The sequence below is a fragment of the Rhinopithecus roxellana genome, chromosome 9 (genome assembly GCF_007565055.1).
Source record: "Rhinopithecus roxellana isolate Shanxi Qingling chromosome 9, ASM756505v1, whole genome shotgun sequence".
In the NCBI taxonomy this organism is placed as follows: Eukaryota; Metazoa; Chordata; class Mammalia; order Primates; family Cercopithecidae; genus Rhinopithecus; species Rhinopithecus roxellana.
The window spans coordinates 115,453,059-115,466,419 of NC_044557.1; the positions used below are offsets into that span (position 1 = coordinate 115,453,059).

The 13,361-nt window shown below is 41.6% G+C and overlaps 1 long non-coding RNA gene across 1 annotated transcript in view; it reads left to right on the forward strand.

Annotated features, from left to right (window-relative positions):
* LOC115899690 overlaps positions 1-10,296 on the forward strand; it is a 280,503-nt gene extending 270,207 nt beyond the window's left edge. The window contains exon 4 of the long non-coding RNA XR_004059315.1: positions 9,109-10,296. This is a non-coding gene — a long non-coding RNA (uncharacterized LOC115899690). The remainder of the gene's footprint in view (positions 1-9,108) is intronic.
* The last annotated feature ends 3,065 nt before the right edge of the window (positions 10,297-13,361 follow it).

The following is a 13,361-nucleotide window of genomic DNA, read 5'->3' on the forward strand; positions in this document are numbered from 1 at the left end:
GTTCTCGGACCAAACCAAAGGTAGGGCTGCTTATTCTCTGGACCCAATAATGAGATGCAGATGAACTGGCAAAGAAGAGAGTTTATTTCTGTAACTGGATACAGGGAGAAGGCTGGGAAAATGTCTCCGGAACAACTCAAAATTACAAGATTTTCCAGAGCATATATATCTTCTAAGCTATATATCTAAGTGTATGTATACCTGCATCTAAAGACATAAGTCATTAACCTCTTGCAATGTATAATTAAGTCAAAGTTTTGAAGACCTTGCCCTGGAACCTTAGTAAATTTATATAATCTAGATGGGTCCACGTACTGGGGTGAGTACCCTTATCTTATCTCCTGCTAGATCATGGAGGTTTGGGGACTTCTTTCAGACCCCCAGTTAACTTGTTTGTGGAGGCCTGGGGAGTTTCTTCAGAACCCCAGTAAAACTTGATGTATCATAAATGGGTCCTGTTAAGAATTCCTTCATTATCTTGTCATGCTTCAAGGCCCAGGAAAGACCTGGGCAAAACTCTTGGTGAGCTTTTGTTACACTCCAGTCTTTGTATAAGGGCATTGGCTCTTTCAGCTTTTAATATTTAACTTAACAACTTGGTCAGTACTGAAACAGCTGTCATGGAGGCCTGCCTGCTCAGCTGCTAGTGAGACCTGGCCTGCCGCAATCCCTACTGTCAATTTGCACATGTTTTCTATCATGCTTGTATATTTATTAATTATGAGAATTGTAGGCAGATGGGGTGTCATAATCTTTCGGGCTACTTCCTGATGAGAGGGGGTCATTGTTATGGTGCATCGATCTCAGCATTGGAGTGGAAGAGGTCGATTTGTTCCTGGTAGTACTCTCTCTTTGGGGGGCTTAGAGGCAGTGCCTGCTGAAACATGATAGTATGAACTCGAGAGATGTTTTAGAGCAATATGCAACAGCGATGCTTTCCACAACGTAACATTATGCCCATGCCTACAAGGGTGACCGGGACTGCAAGGATTTTCTGCCACCAGGAAGGCCTTCCACTAAACCATGATGCAATCCAGTCATTAACTGATAACCCAGGACTAGAGATTGCCTGAATCTGTTGGTGCATATACTTTAAGGCCAGAAAAATATTCCCAAAATTGTCAGGTACATACATGCAAAATTCAGTTTTGGTGAGGGTGCAGGTTCCCCCTTGGGCTGCTGTTATAATGTCTCGGGCCATTCCATTTTGCAAGATAGCTTTCTACATATGGTACATTTCAGCATTCATAAGGGAAATACTTCGGAGACTGTCATTCAAGGCTCACTGCATGGAATTAGCTAGTGCCTCTATGTGCCATATGACAGTTTCTAAGCCTATTGAGGGCATAAAGATTGAGGTCAGATGTTTGTACCAGTGAAAACTGACCTGGTCCATCTGTTAAGCATGTGTAAGAGATTAGCTGGGTTTTGGATGGTTTTTATCCAGTGTCCCTGTGCCAATTAGGAGACCTAGAGTGTAGTACCCCAACCAGCCCGAGGGCAGTCATGGCCATAAATTGGTGCCACAAAGCCACTGGGTTCTGTTAGGGGGATACCAATTTTGGCCAGGTTGTTGGGACCAGTCGGTAACAAACAAATCTCTTTGTTGTAGTGCTATAGTATGTTGGCCTTGTTCATGAGGAATGTGTGGAATCCATCCCACAACTCAAGTTACATTAGGCCAGTGGTCAAGGGAGTGGTTCCATTGTTTCCAACATAAGGCAGGTACTTGGCTTAAATGTCCAGTGGAGGCAGTTAGCCAAATAAATCTGTCCCCAATTTGAAGAAAGCCATTTTTATACTGGACATTTTGTGGTATCATAGTCTGGACATACACCTTCAGATTCAGCAAGGGAGTAGCTAAAGTTATTACATCATCCCTTGTTTTGTTTACAGAGAATGGCATTTTTGCCCTGGGCCTTCTAAAGTTTTGTTTATGGGCCACTCTGAGACATTTGCCATGGTTACTCCTGTCATTTGTGACCCAGTCCAAGATTTTAGATTTCCCAGAAAAGTTTGCAGGTAAATCCAGTCCTTCCCCTGGAGGTATCCCCAGCAAGGCAACCCCATGGTGCTAGAAAGGAGTAATAGGCCACCGACCCAGCAGGAGCTTCTTTGCAGGTTCTCTGCATAGTCCTGTGCCAATTGTAAGAAAAGATTAGAGGTGAGAGCAGAAACAATAAGAGGCATAGCAAGGAGCATTATGAGAAAGTCTTATGAAAGTCTTACCGTTTTCCGAATAGAAACTTCAGGTCTTCTCGGGCGTCTGCCTCCCATCTGTCAGCCGGAGACTCCTCTGCCACAGGGCTCTTGGCTGGCAGGAATCTTTTCACTCACATGTGGTGGACCCAAGGCTTGATATCTGCCAGTTTCAGTGCTTCGCCTGTGGTCAGGAGCATGTCATAGGGCTTTCTCCATTTCTCCTGTAGTTGTTGGGCAGGACCAGCTTCCCTCCATTCCTTCAGCAGCACTTGATTGCCAGGTAGGAATGGGTGACAGGCTTTTGCAGAATTCACAGTGTCCCTGTTAGAAGCAAACTTATGCAAAATGTTAAGAGTTTGTCTTAAGTGAGCAACATAATCCTTAATAGCCAACTCCCTATCTAGGGGCACTTTGGTGACCTGAGATGGGTTAGCTGCAAAGAGTCTCTCAAAAACAATTTCATAAGGTCTTATTTTAATCCTGTTTCTGGGGGCCTTCTCTTACCCAGAGCAGTGCAATACTAAGTACCTGAATCCATTTCAGCTGAGTCTGTTGACACACCTTGGCAATGATTGTTTTTAAGGTGCGGTTCATTCTCTCAATTTGTCCAGAAGATTGAGGTTTCCACGCTAAGCGCAGTTTGCATTTCATTTCCAAAGCTTTGTTTACTTGTCATCTCAGAGATGAATGAAGGCCCATTATCACTATGAATTACATCATGGAGCCTATATTGTGGTATGACTTCCTTCAGCAAAACTTTAACTACTTTGCTTGCTCATTCAGTGTGACATGGGTATGCCTCCACCCAGCCAGAGAAAGTGTCCACTAGAACTAGAAGGTATTTGTACCCCCCAGGGGCTGGTGGCATCTGTGTAAAGTCTATTTGCCAGTGCCTCCCTCCTTCTTGCTGCCCAGCAGGTGCCTCCCTCCCTCTTGCTGCCCAGGCTGCCCTCGGTTATCATTATTAGGCTCATTCCAGGTGCACAGGTGACAATGCTGAATTATATCCTCTAAGTGGGCCTTTAGTCCTTTCCCTTTCAAATAATTTTGTACAAAGGCCAGCGAAGCATCTCTTGCCAAACTCATGCTATCATGAATGTACTTTAACAGAGGGCAGATACGATGCGCTAGTGCCCAGACTAGGCCTGCGTTGTTTACTCTCCACCCTTCCTTATTTAGTTTGAACACCTTATCTTCTGCGGCTTTCTCATCTTCAGAAGTGTACCAGAGCTTGAAGGTCATTAAATCTTTTTGAGGAATTAAGGGCACCTGGATTTCAATGCTGGCACTGGCTAAATGCCTGGTGGTGTGGTCTGGGAAAGCATCGTCCCTTGACACTTAGGAATTACTGTGTTAATGGTCAGGGCAATGCATTACAGCTATTTCCTGTGGGGCCTTTATCTCCTTTAGCAATTCTAATACTTGCTTAGCATATTTAACATCAGTGTTATCCTCCCTTAGCAGCCCTGTTTCCCTCCATATAGTTGTGTACTTGGAGTCAGTGTGTATGTTGACATTCTTACCTTGGAATACTTACAAGGCTCTCATGAGGGCGATTAACTCAACTTTCTGTGCTGAGGTCCCTACCGACAAAGTTCTTGCCTCTATTACCCCTGAGGAGGTCACCAGAACATAGTTGGCATTTCTCTTCCCATCAGTGACCAGGCTACTCCCGTGTACAAACAAAGTTTTATCTGTGCATGGGAGGGCTACATCCTTTAGGTCCAGGTGGCTGGAAAACACTAGGTCTATGACCTCTGGACAGTTATGCAGGACTTGGGAGGTAACAGTGTAGCAAGGTTTACAGTTCCAGTGCTTTGCAGCTTTACTGTGGGTCATTTAAAAGTATGGCTTGGGCCGGGCGCGGTAGCTCAGCTTGTAATCCCAGACATTTGGGAGGCCGAGGCGGGCGGATCACGAGGTCAGGAGATCGAGACCACCCTGGCTAACACAGTGAATCCCCGTCTCTACTAAAAATAAAAAATTAGCTGGACGTGGTGGCGGTGCCTGTAGTCCCAGCTACTCGGGAGGCTGAGGCAGGAGAATGGCGTGAACCCGGGAGGCGGAGCTTGCAGTGAGCTGAGATCGCGCCACTGCACTCCAGCCTGGGCGGCAGAGCGAGACTCTGTCTCACACACACAAAAAAAGTATGGCTTGATATCTACCCATTCGGCCTGCTGTCAGCCAGTAATCTCTTTTTTTCTCCAGTAACAGTAACACTGGGTAGGGCACATATATTGTGACAGGCTGCCCAAGGTTAGTTTTTCAGCTTCCTTGAGTAGCAGACAAGTGGCAGTCACTGCTCTAAGATAAAAGGACTTTGAAAAGTATTCTATGGGTTGTAATACTTCACCTAACTTTTGCACTGGGACTCCAAGCACTAAACCCAATCTCTCATGCACATAAAGCTGGAAGGGATTATGAGGATTTGGAAGCTCTAAGGCAGTGGGGGAGGTAATTTAAACTTCAGTTGCTCAAACAAATATTGGTGCCTTGCTTCCCAGTCAGAAGGATCATGGTTGGCTCCTTTTAACAGTTCATATAAAGGTTTTACCATTAGTCCATAATTAGGAATCCAAATCTGGCAAAATCCGGCCATACCTAGGAAGCCGCTCAGCTGCTTTCTGGTGGTGGGTGTGGAAATGGAAGCAATTGCATTCTGCCTTTCCACAGTCAGGGCTCTGGTTCCTATCTATTGAAGAAATCCTAAATATTCCACAGTTTGCTTGCATACTGGGCCCTTTCTGCTTGAGACCTTGTACCCACAAGCTGCCAGATAGTTTAAAGTTTTAATGGGGTTATCCTGGCACTGTTGCTCAGGGGGACTAGAAATTAACAAGTCATCCACATATTGCAACAATACTCCATTTTCCAATTGTAGAGTTCTTAAATCATAAGCAAAAGCCTCTCCAAATATATTTGGGGTGTTCTTAAACACTTGAGGAAGTACAGTCCAGCAATACTGAAATGGAGCAGCAGTCTCAGGGTCTGTCTACTCAAAAACAAACAATTGCTGGCTGTCTACATCCATTGATAAGCAAAAGAGGTCATCTTTCAAGTCTAGCACTGTAAACCATTCGTGATTCCCAGGCAATCAGATAAACATGGTGTATAGGTTAGCCACAATGGGGTGAATGTCTTCCACAATATCATTAATCGCCCTTAGGTTTTGCACAAATCTGTACTCATGTGAGTGAGGCTTCTTTGCTCAGGCAAGATAGGAGTATTGTAAGATGATTGGCAAGGCCTTATTAGGCCATACCATAAGAACCGGACTCAGACTAGCTGGATGGCTTCCCAGGCTTCCCCCTTTGAGGGGTATTTTTTTTTTTTTTTTTTTTTTTCAGATAGGTTGGGCCCCTTCCTTCAGTTTGATTTTTACCAGACTCATATAAATTGCCCTTCTGGGTTGGTCTGATGCCCAGAATTCTGGTTTTATCTTGTCGACGACTTCCTGGGGGACCATCTCTACCTTAGGGCAGGGGATTTCAGCACTTGCCAGAAGTGCTTGTATCTGCAGTCTCTGTTCTGGAGGTACTTGGAGACACATCTGACATTTCTCAGGGTCAAAGATGATTTGATCTTATAACTTGCGTAGCAGATCTCTGCCAAGTAAAGGAATCGGGCAGTCTAGCACATAAAGGAATTGGTGAGTTATTCGATCATTATCCACTTTACATGAGAGGGGGCACAGAAACCACTCAGATCTTGGTTTCCTGCTAACACCAACTATGTTCACAGATGTGTCAGAAAATTCAGTGATTGGTGTATTAACTACCAAATAACTAGCAATGGTGTTGATTAAGAAGTCCAATTTTTGTTTCCTGACTGTTAACTCTAACCAAAGCTCCTGTGGGGAAATTTTGATGTCAGATAGATTTGGAGCTACTGGGAATTTCCAGCATCTTCAGTCTTCCTCTGATTCATTCCTGGGCTTAATTGCCATCATTGGCGTGGGGTCATTTTGGCTTAAATTTGGCTAATTCTTTTTCCAGTGCCCTATTTCTCAGCAATATGTGCACTGATCCTTTTTTATTTTCTCTTTCCACTTTGCAGGTCCCTTCCCTCTTGGAGTTTTCCCTGCTGCTGCCATAAGTATTGCTGCCTGCCACAGGGCTTTAGTTTCCTTTACCTCCCTATTGTGGTAAATTTTGTATGTGATATCAATCAGTTGAGAGGCTTCATCCCAATAGCCCCTTCTATTTTCTGCAGCTTCTTCCCAATGTCAGGGGCACTTTGCCCTATAAAAGTTAGGTATGCCATCCTAACATTTTCAGGGACGTATGGGTCTATATCTAGATGCTTCCTGTAGGTCTGACAAATATGCTTCATAAACTCACATGGATCCTAATTAGACCTTTGTTGGAGCTCTTGCACTTTGTTTAAGCTTTTAGGTTTGGGTACCCCTGACTTAATGCCCTTGAAGATGCACCTCCTGTAATGCTCCAGGCAGGCATTCTGCCTCCATTAGCCTCACTTGGGTCCCAGTTAGAGTTAGTATGGGGTATTGCCCTGTCAGTGTCTAGGGTTTGTCTGGGTTTTTATTATGAAGGTGTTCTGCCTCTTCCTTTGCCTTATCCAATACTAGCCTCCTCTCATCTGCAGAGAGCATAATGTTTAGGAGGGGCTTGCACATCTGCCCATGTGGAGTAGTGAGTGACAAAGAAGGTGGTGAACAGCTCGGTCATTTTCTGGGGGTCCTCCCTATAGCTCGGGTCAGAGTTCTTTCCGTTTAACAAATTGGATGTGCAAAAGGGCTGTAGGCCCAATAATAACCAGCCGGAGCCCCCTGCTAGTTAACCCCTACAGGGTACTGTCAAAGTGGAAATTGCCCAGCTCCAGGTTGGATGCTTCCCCTGCCAAAACTAGTGCCTTGTTTGGTCCAAAAGGGAAAGATGAGCCTTGCTACTTCCTTATACTCTGGGGGTGGTGATTTTCTCCTTTCCTGCCTAGGTTGGGGGGTGGCATTAGCCCCCACCGGGCTAAGTGGAATATTCTCTCTTATGGGGTTAGGTACATTTATCAACTGTTGGCTTTCTGGGTCCTTATCTTCATCTCCCTGAGAGTCAGGGCAAACCTTGACCGGGTGCAGCACGATTAACTTATCTCCCTTCTTGTTGACATCCTTATTATGTAATAACATAAATATTTTAACGTAGATTATTTCTTCCCGTCTCCCTGAACACTTACAAAATGACTCTAGCTCATAAATAATGAAATAGCTCACGGTCCCCAAAATCAGCCATCTCTCCTCAGATTCTAAAACATACGTTGGCCAAATCTTATTACAATAGTAAACTAATTTCCTTTTAGTCATAGAAGGATACCAAACTATTACTAATCTGACAGGATTCTTCCCAGAGGGCTCCTGGCAGTAATGGACTCAACACCTCTCATTTTCGAGCCTATATGTTATCAAAAAGGATAAGACAGATACACAAACAAGTGGAGACAGATATTGGACAAACACAAGAACATGAAAAGGAGTACAGTCAGGCAGAACAGAGTCAAAACCAACTCAAAACCTGATCTTAACCAAATGCAAAGTGGGTGTGTCAATGAACCCTCTTGCTTCCCTGGTGGACAAATGGCTTAGCAAGCCCAGATAGGAAAACAACAGGTCCCTTATTAAGGGTGAAGTTAACTCATCCTTCGAGCGAGTCCACTCCTGATCTCAGTTCTTCCCCAGTAGTGGCAGGGATATGCGATTTTGTGCATGGAACAGCTGTCAGGAGGGATCCCCTGCAAAATCTCACCTAGAAGCTGCTGGGATCCTCCTGAAGACTGTCTCGTCACAAGCTACTGGCTACTGAACACATCAACGTCCCAGTGGCTCCTGGCTGGCTCACCAGATTTGTTCCCAGACTGAACCGAGGGCCAGGCTGTTTATTCTCGCAGCCTAATAACGAGATGCAGATGAACTGGTAAAGAAGAGAGTTTATTCTGTAACCAGGTACAGGGAGAAGTACAGCAAAATGTAGCCAGACCAACCCAAAATTACAAAGTTTTCCAGCACTTATAAACCTTCTAAGCTATATGTCTATGTGGAAGTGTGCATTTATCTAAAGATATGTGATTAACCTCTTCTAATCCAATCCAGAGGAAGGTCTGAGTTTTGAAGACATTTATCTGGACCCTCAATAAATTTACTTAATCTAGATGGGTCTAGGTGCCAGCAGTGATTACCCTTATCTTTTCTCCTGCTAAGCCATGGAGGTTTGGGGAGTTCCTTCGGTCCCCCAATAAACTTGTTTGTGGAGGTCTGGGGAGTTTCTTTAGACCCCCAGTAAAAGTTGTTTAATCCTATATGGGTCCTGTTAAGAATTCCTTCATTATCTTGTCATGCTTCAATGCCCAAGACAGGCCTGGGCAAAACTCTTGGTGGGCTTTTATTATATTCTGGCATGTGTATAAGAACACTGTCTCTTTCAGCTTTTGGTATTTAACTTGATCACTCAGTCAGTACTGAAACAGTTGTCATAGAGATCTGCCTGCTCTGTTAGTGAGACCTGGCCTGCTACACTCTGTGTTATAACTAGAATAAAAAGCAGGGATTCCAAACTTGTAGAAACAGAGTAGAACAGTGATTACTAGGGGCTGCGTAGGGGAAATGGGGAGGTGTTGGTCAAGGAGTGCAACTCCTCATTTATGCAAGATAAATAGTTCTGAATATCTAAATACAACAATATGACTATAGTTAACGATAATGTGTACTTGAAATTTGCTGAGAGAGTGCATCTTAAATGTTCTCATCATGAAAAAAGGTAACTATGAGAGGTGATAGATATGTTAATTAACCTGGTTGAAGTGAATATTTCAAAATGTATAGATATATTAAATCATACAGTCGTATGCCTTAAATATATACAATTTTTAATTATTATTTTTGTTTCTTTGGGATTACAGATGTGAGACACTTCACCTGGCCTACAATTTTTAATTATGAATTGTACCTCAATAATGTTGGGGAAAAACAAGAGAGGAGTGCCAAGAATGATGTCTTCAGAGATATGACCTGGACCACCATGTGGGTGTGATGCTTTGCCTTTTTAAGTGGTGTCATTTTGAGTTAGGAGTAAGAATGTGGTATAAAGGAGTAGCTCAGGCTAAGAAGAAACCCAAAAAGACATCCAAGAATCGCTCCAAGTAGCAGCTGAAATGCTCTATTTTTCTTTTCTTATCATCTTCCTGTTGTTTCCAAGTGCTGTCTTTCTTCTACTTTTTATACTTGTACCCAGAATTTCCAGATTTGTGTCTTTTTTCTTGGGTGAGCTTCCTAGAATGAGGATTCTGATTCAATTCTAATCCAATTCAATGGAAATAAATAGATCCAATTCAATACATCGATTTAAAGCATTAAAAATCTGCCCTCTTTACAGACCACACTCCCACAAGATGCTGGCCCACCTGGCCAACAGCAGTATAAAAGTACAGAGGATTCACTACATACCTTCGACTTTGGTACACACTCTCTAAACAAATACTTTTCTTTCTGCACAGAGGTTAATCCTCCATTATGATCAACAGATCAAGTGCTTATATTGCCAAATGCTGCCTCATTATAAGGTTTCATCACTATTTTACAGTGTTGTTTTCTACTCACAAGGGTGTCTAATCATATGAAAACTTTTAAACATCAGGAAAGATCTCTTAGCAAATGAAATAAATATTTGGGAAAACAGATAAACTCAGATGTGTTTGTTCCAGGAAAGCAACTATGATATAATCTCTATCTTCATTTGTTGATTTTTCTTTCCTTCAGTGGACTTTAGTGCTATCTTTTGGGATTCTTTGATACATTTTCACAGCCTTATTTCATTTTGACTTCACAGAAATAACTCGGGGATCTGGTGTGTAAAGAACTATCATCAAAAGTGTATATGCTTCTTATTATTTTTACATGGTGGTGATGAACTTACCTTCATGTATTAACACTTCTTTTTACAGACTTTTTGTGGTGTTATTGTAGGACTGAAAGCATCAGCTCAAACGTTCTCCTCCTCTGCACATACTCATTTAGTTAGAGCAAATTTACATTCCAATAAATGACCTGACTTATAAGCCTGCCCTTAAAAAATATATATATATTCAAAAAATTAGTCGGGTGTGGTGGCGGTCGCCTGTAGTCCCAGCTACTGGGGAGGCTGAGGCAGGAGAATGGCGTGAACCCAGGAGGCAGAGCTTGCAGTGAGCCGAGATGGCACCACTACACTCCAGCCTGGGCGACAGAGCAAGACTCCGTCTAAAAAAAAAAAAAAAAAGTATATTAATTGTTACATCTCTGCTCTAAAGTATTAAAAAACTAAGTTGGCTTTTATTTGTTTTTCTTGCGCTTCATGTTGATTTATGTTGCTACACCTGGCATATAACACATGTTGGAGAATACAAGGTTGGGAAACCTATCCAAGTACTTTTTGTAAACAATGGCAAATGGTAGACAGCCATGGTACAACCTGTGACAGGTGTTGTTCCTTGATTACCTGATGTGATTAGTTCTTTATATACTGAGTTTTGTCTGTTGAATTCCAGGATAACCCGTAAATTGCCTAAACTAATCATTATAATCCCATTCCACTTTACCAGTGATTAGTCTTGAGTATGAACATCTAGAACTTGAGATATGAAGAGGTTGGATGGGGGCTGGGGCTTCTGGAAATAATTTTTCTCCTTGATTAAAGGAGAGAATCATATGAAAATCCCGTTTCTTCCTGCCTAACTTCTTCAGCTTTGGACACTGCCATGTGAGGGTTTAATGCCTGGATCTGTGCCATGAAGCAAACAGGAGGAGAATTAAAGCTGCAGCAAACAGGAGGAGAATTAAAGCTGCAGCAAACAGGAGGAGAATTAAAGCTGCAGCAAACAGGAGGAGAATTAAAGCTGCAGCACTCAGCAGGGTAGGTCAGAAGAATGGACAGATTCTGTGTCTGATGCTATCACTGAGTTACTGAAACAACCCTGGAACTGCTTTTCTCTGCACTTTTTGTTAATAAAACAATAACTATTTTCCCTGCATTGAAAGGCATTTCTTATAATATGTAGTCTCTCCCAGTTTCTAAAATGCCAGCAGTGACCCAAGGAAGTATTACAATAGTAATTTTTTTAAAAAAGCCTTCATTATTTTACTCATTTCCTTTTATTAAAAATTTTAAAGCTATCTCTGGGGGTGCTGGAAAAAGAACAAACCTATCAAAATTAAGCAGGGATCTTCCCCTCAAATTTTGACTTAATTTGATACTGGAGGAGGGAAGACCCATTATTTATATTTTCAAGAAGAAAGTCAACTAGCAGGAGTTTATTTCTGTTCTGCTTATCTGTTACTTATCTGCTGCTGAGGCCAATTACAATGAGGAAGGAATCAGCATGGATAATTATGCCTGTGTACTCCTCTGTTTTTGTTACCATCAAGGTTTACTAATGGGAAAGTTATCTCAGAGCACCACCGTATTTCAAGAGCTTAGGCCAACTTCCGCAATGATGACTCAAGGCTTCTAATATCGAGTCATGTTGAGTAAATAGAGGTCCTAGTAGCATAAATTCCACCATCATATCATCAGTTTAAACATCCTGTGCTCAAGAAGCACCATAATTCCCTTATATAAATACTCAAACCACAGCAATAAACATGGCTAGCATGTTGCTATGTCACTTGAATCCACAAAAGTACAATTTGTGATAGAAAGCTAAACTTCCACTTTCTGGCCACTTGAATCATCATACAGACTTTCTTATAATTGTAAAAATTAAAACATTCATTTTTAAAAGCAATTTTATCAAATATATTTGCTTATATATTTATTATTTCAAAAGTAGGATATATAGTAAAAACCATTTAACCAAACTGGGAAACTCTATCATTCAGGTCCATTGGAAAGAGGGATTTTAAACATAGAATTCAAATGTGTATATGTATGTGTGTGTTCATGCGTGTGTGTGTATAAAACATTCAGGGAACGTTGTCTTTTTTAATTAAACTGTTGTTAACTATACTTATGTACATGTGTGTAGAGTTGATAAGCTTGAACTATCAGATTTTTTCTAAAGTCAAGAAAACAATATGAGAATCATATCCCATTCAAGTGGAGTGAACTTCTCAATCACTCTAGACAAGTCCCTACATTTCGTTTTCTTTAAGAACACATATCTATTTACATAATGCAATATCTCCAGTTCTCAGGCCAGACACACTCTTACTTTTAGTTTTGTTTGACAGATTTGATTCCTAGACCTAAAACTTTTACTAAGATGTCTACAATCATTTGCATTCCTACATTTTTCTTCTTCCTCTTTGCAAAATTTCTAGGACTGTGAATCTGCAGATACTTTCTTAAAAGCATCTTTTAACTGACATTAGGATGCTGGGTGGTCATGACCCGGTGGTCTTCAAAAACCTGGAACCATTGTAAGTCTGTTTAGGAAGACGGAATGAGAAGGGGAGAAAGGGAGAGTAAAGTAAAAACTCTTTCTCTAGCATTGAAAACTTGCATATATGCTCTGTTTGGAAACTTGAATGCTTGCTGAATTTTTAAAATATTGTTAAGGAATTATTGCGAATAATAATGTTATTGTGGCTCCATTTGAAAAAGAGGCTGTATAATTTAGAGATACAGATGAAAATGTTTATGGATGAGATGATATGATGTCTGATATTTGCTTCAAAACAATATGGAAGTGGGAACTGGAAGTATACTTGACACAAGATTAGTCATAGATCTATCGTTGCAGCTGATTGCATGGTTACTTGCAGGTTTGTTCTGTCTATTTTGTAAACAACTCTATACGTATATTAAAAACCTATATTAGTGGGGCATGGTGGCGCATATATATAGTCCTAGCTACTTGAGAGGCTGAGGCAGGAAGATCACTTGAGCTGCGGAATTCCAGGCTGCAATGAGCTATGATCATGCCACTGTGCATGGATGAAAGAGCAAGAAAGACTCTTTAAAAAAAAAGTTTATACATAATAAGAGAATTTCAACTACTTTTCAAAAATTGAACATATGTATCTGTGTAACTGTCGTCCCGATAAAGAAACAAGAAATTATCAGGACTTCAGAAGACCCCACTTGTGCTCCTTTTAAGAACACACCCACTTTCCCAAGTGTAGTCACCATCGTGACTTCTAATATTTTCTGTTTGCCTATTTATATAATTTATATAAA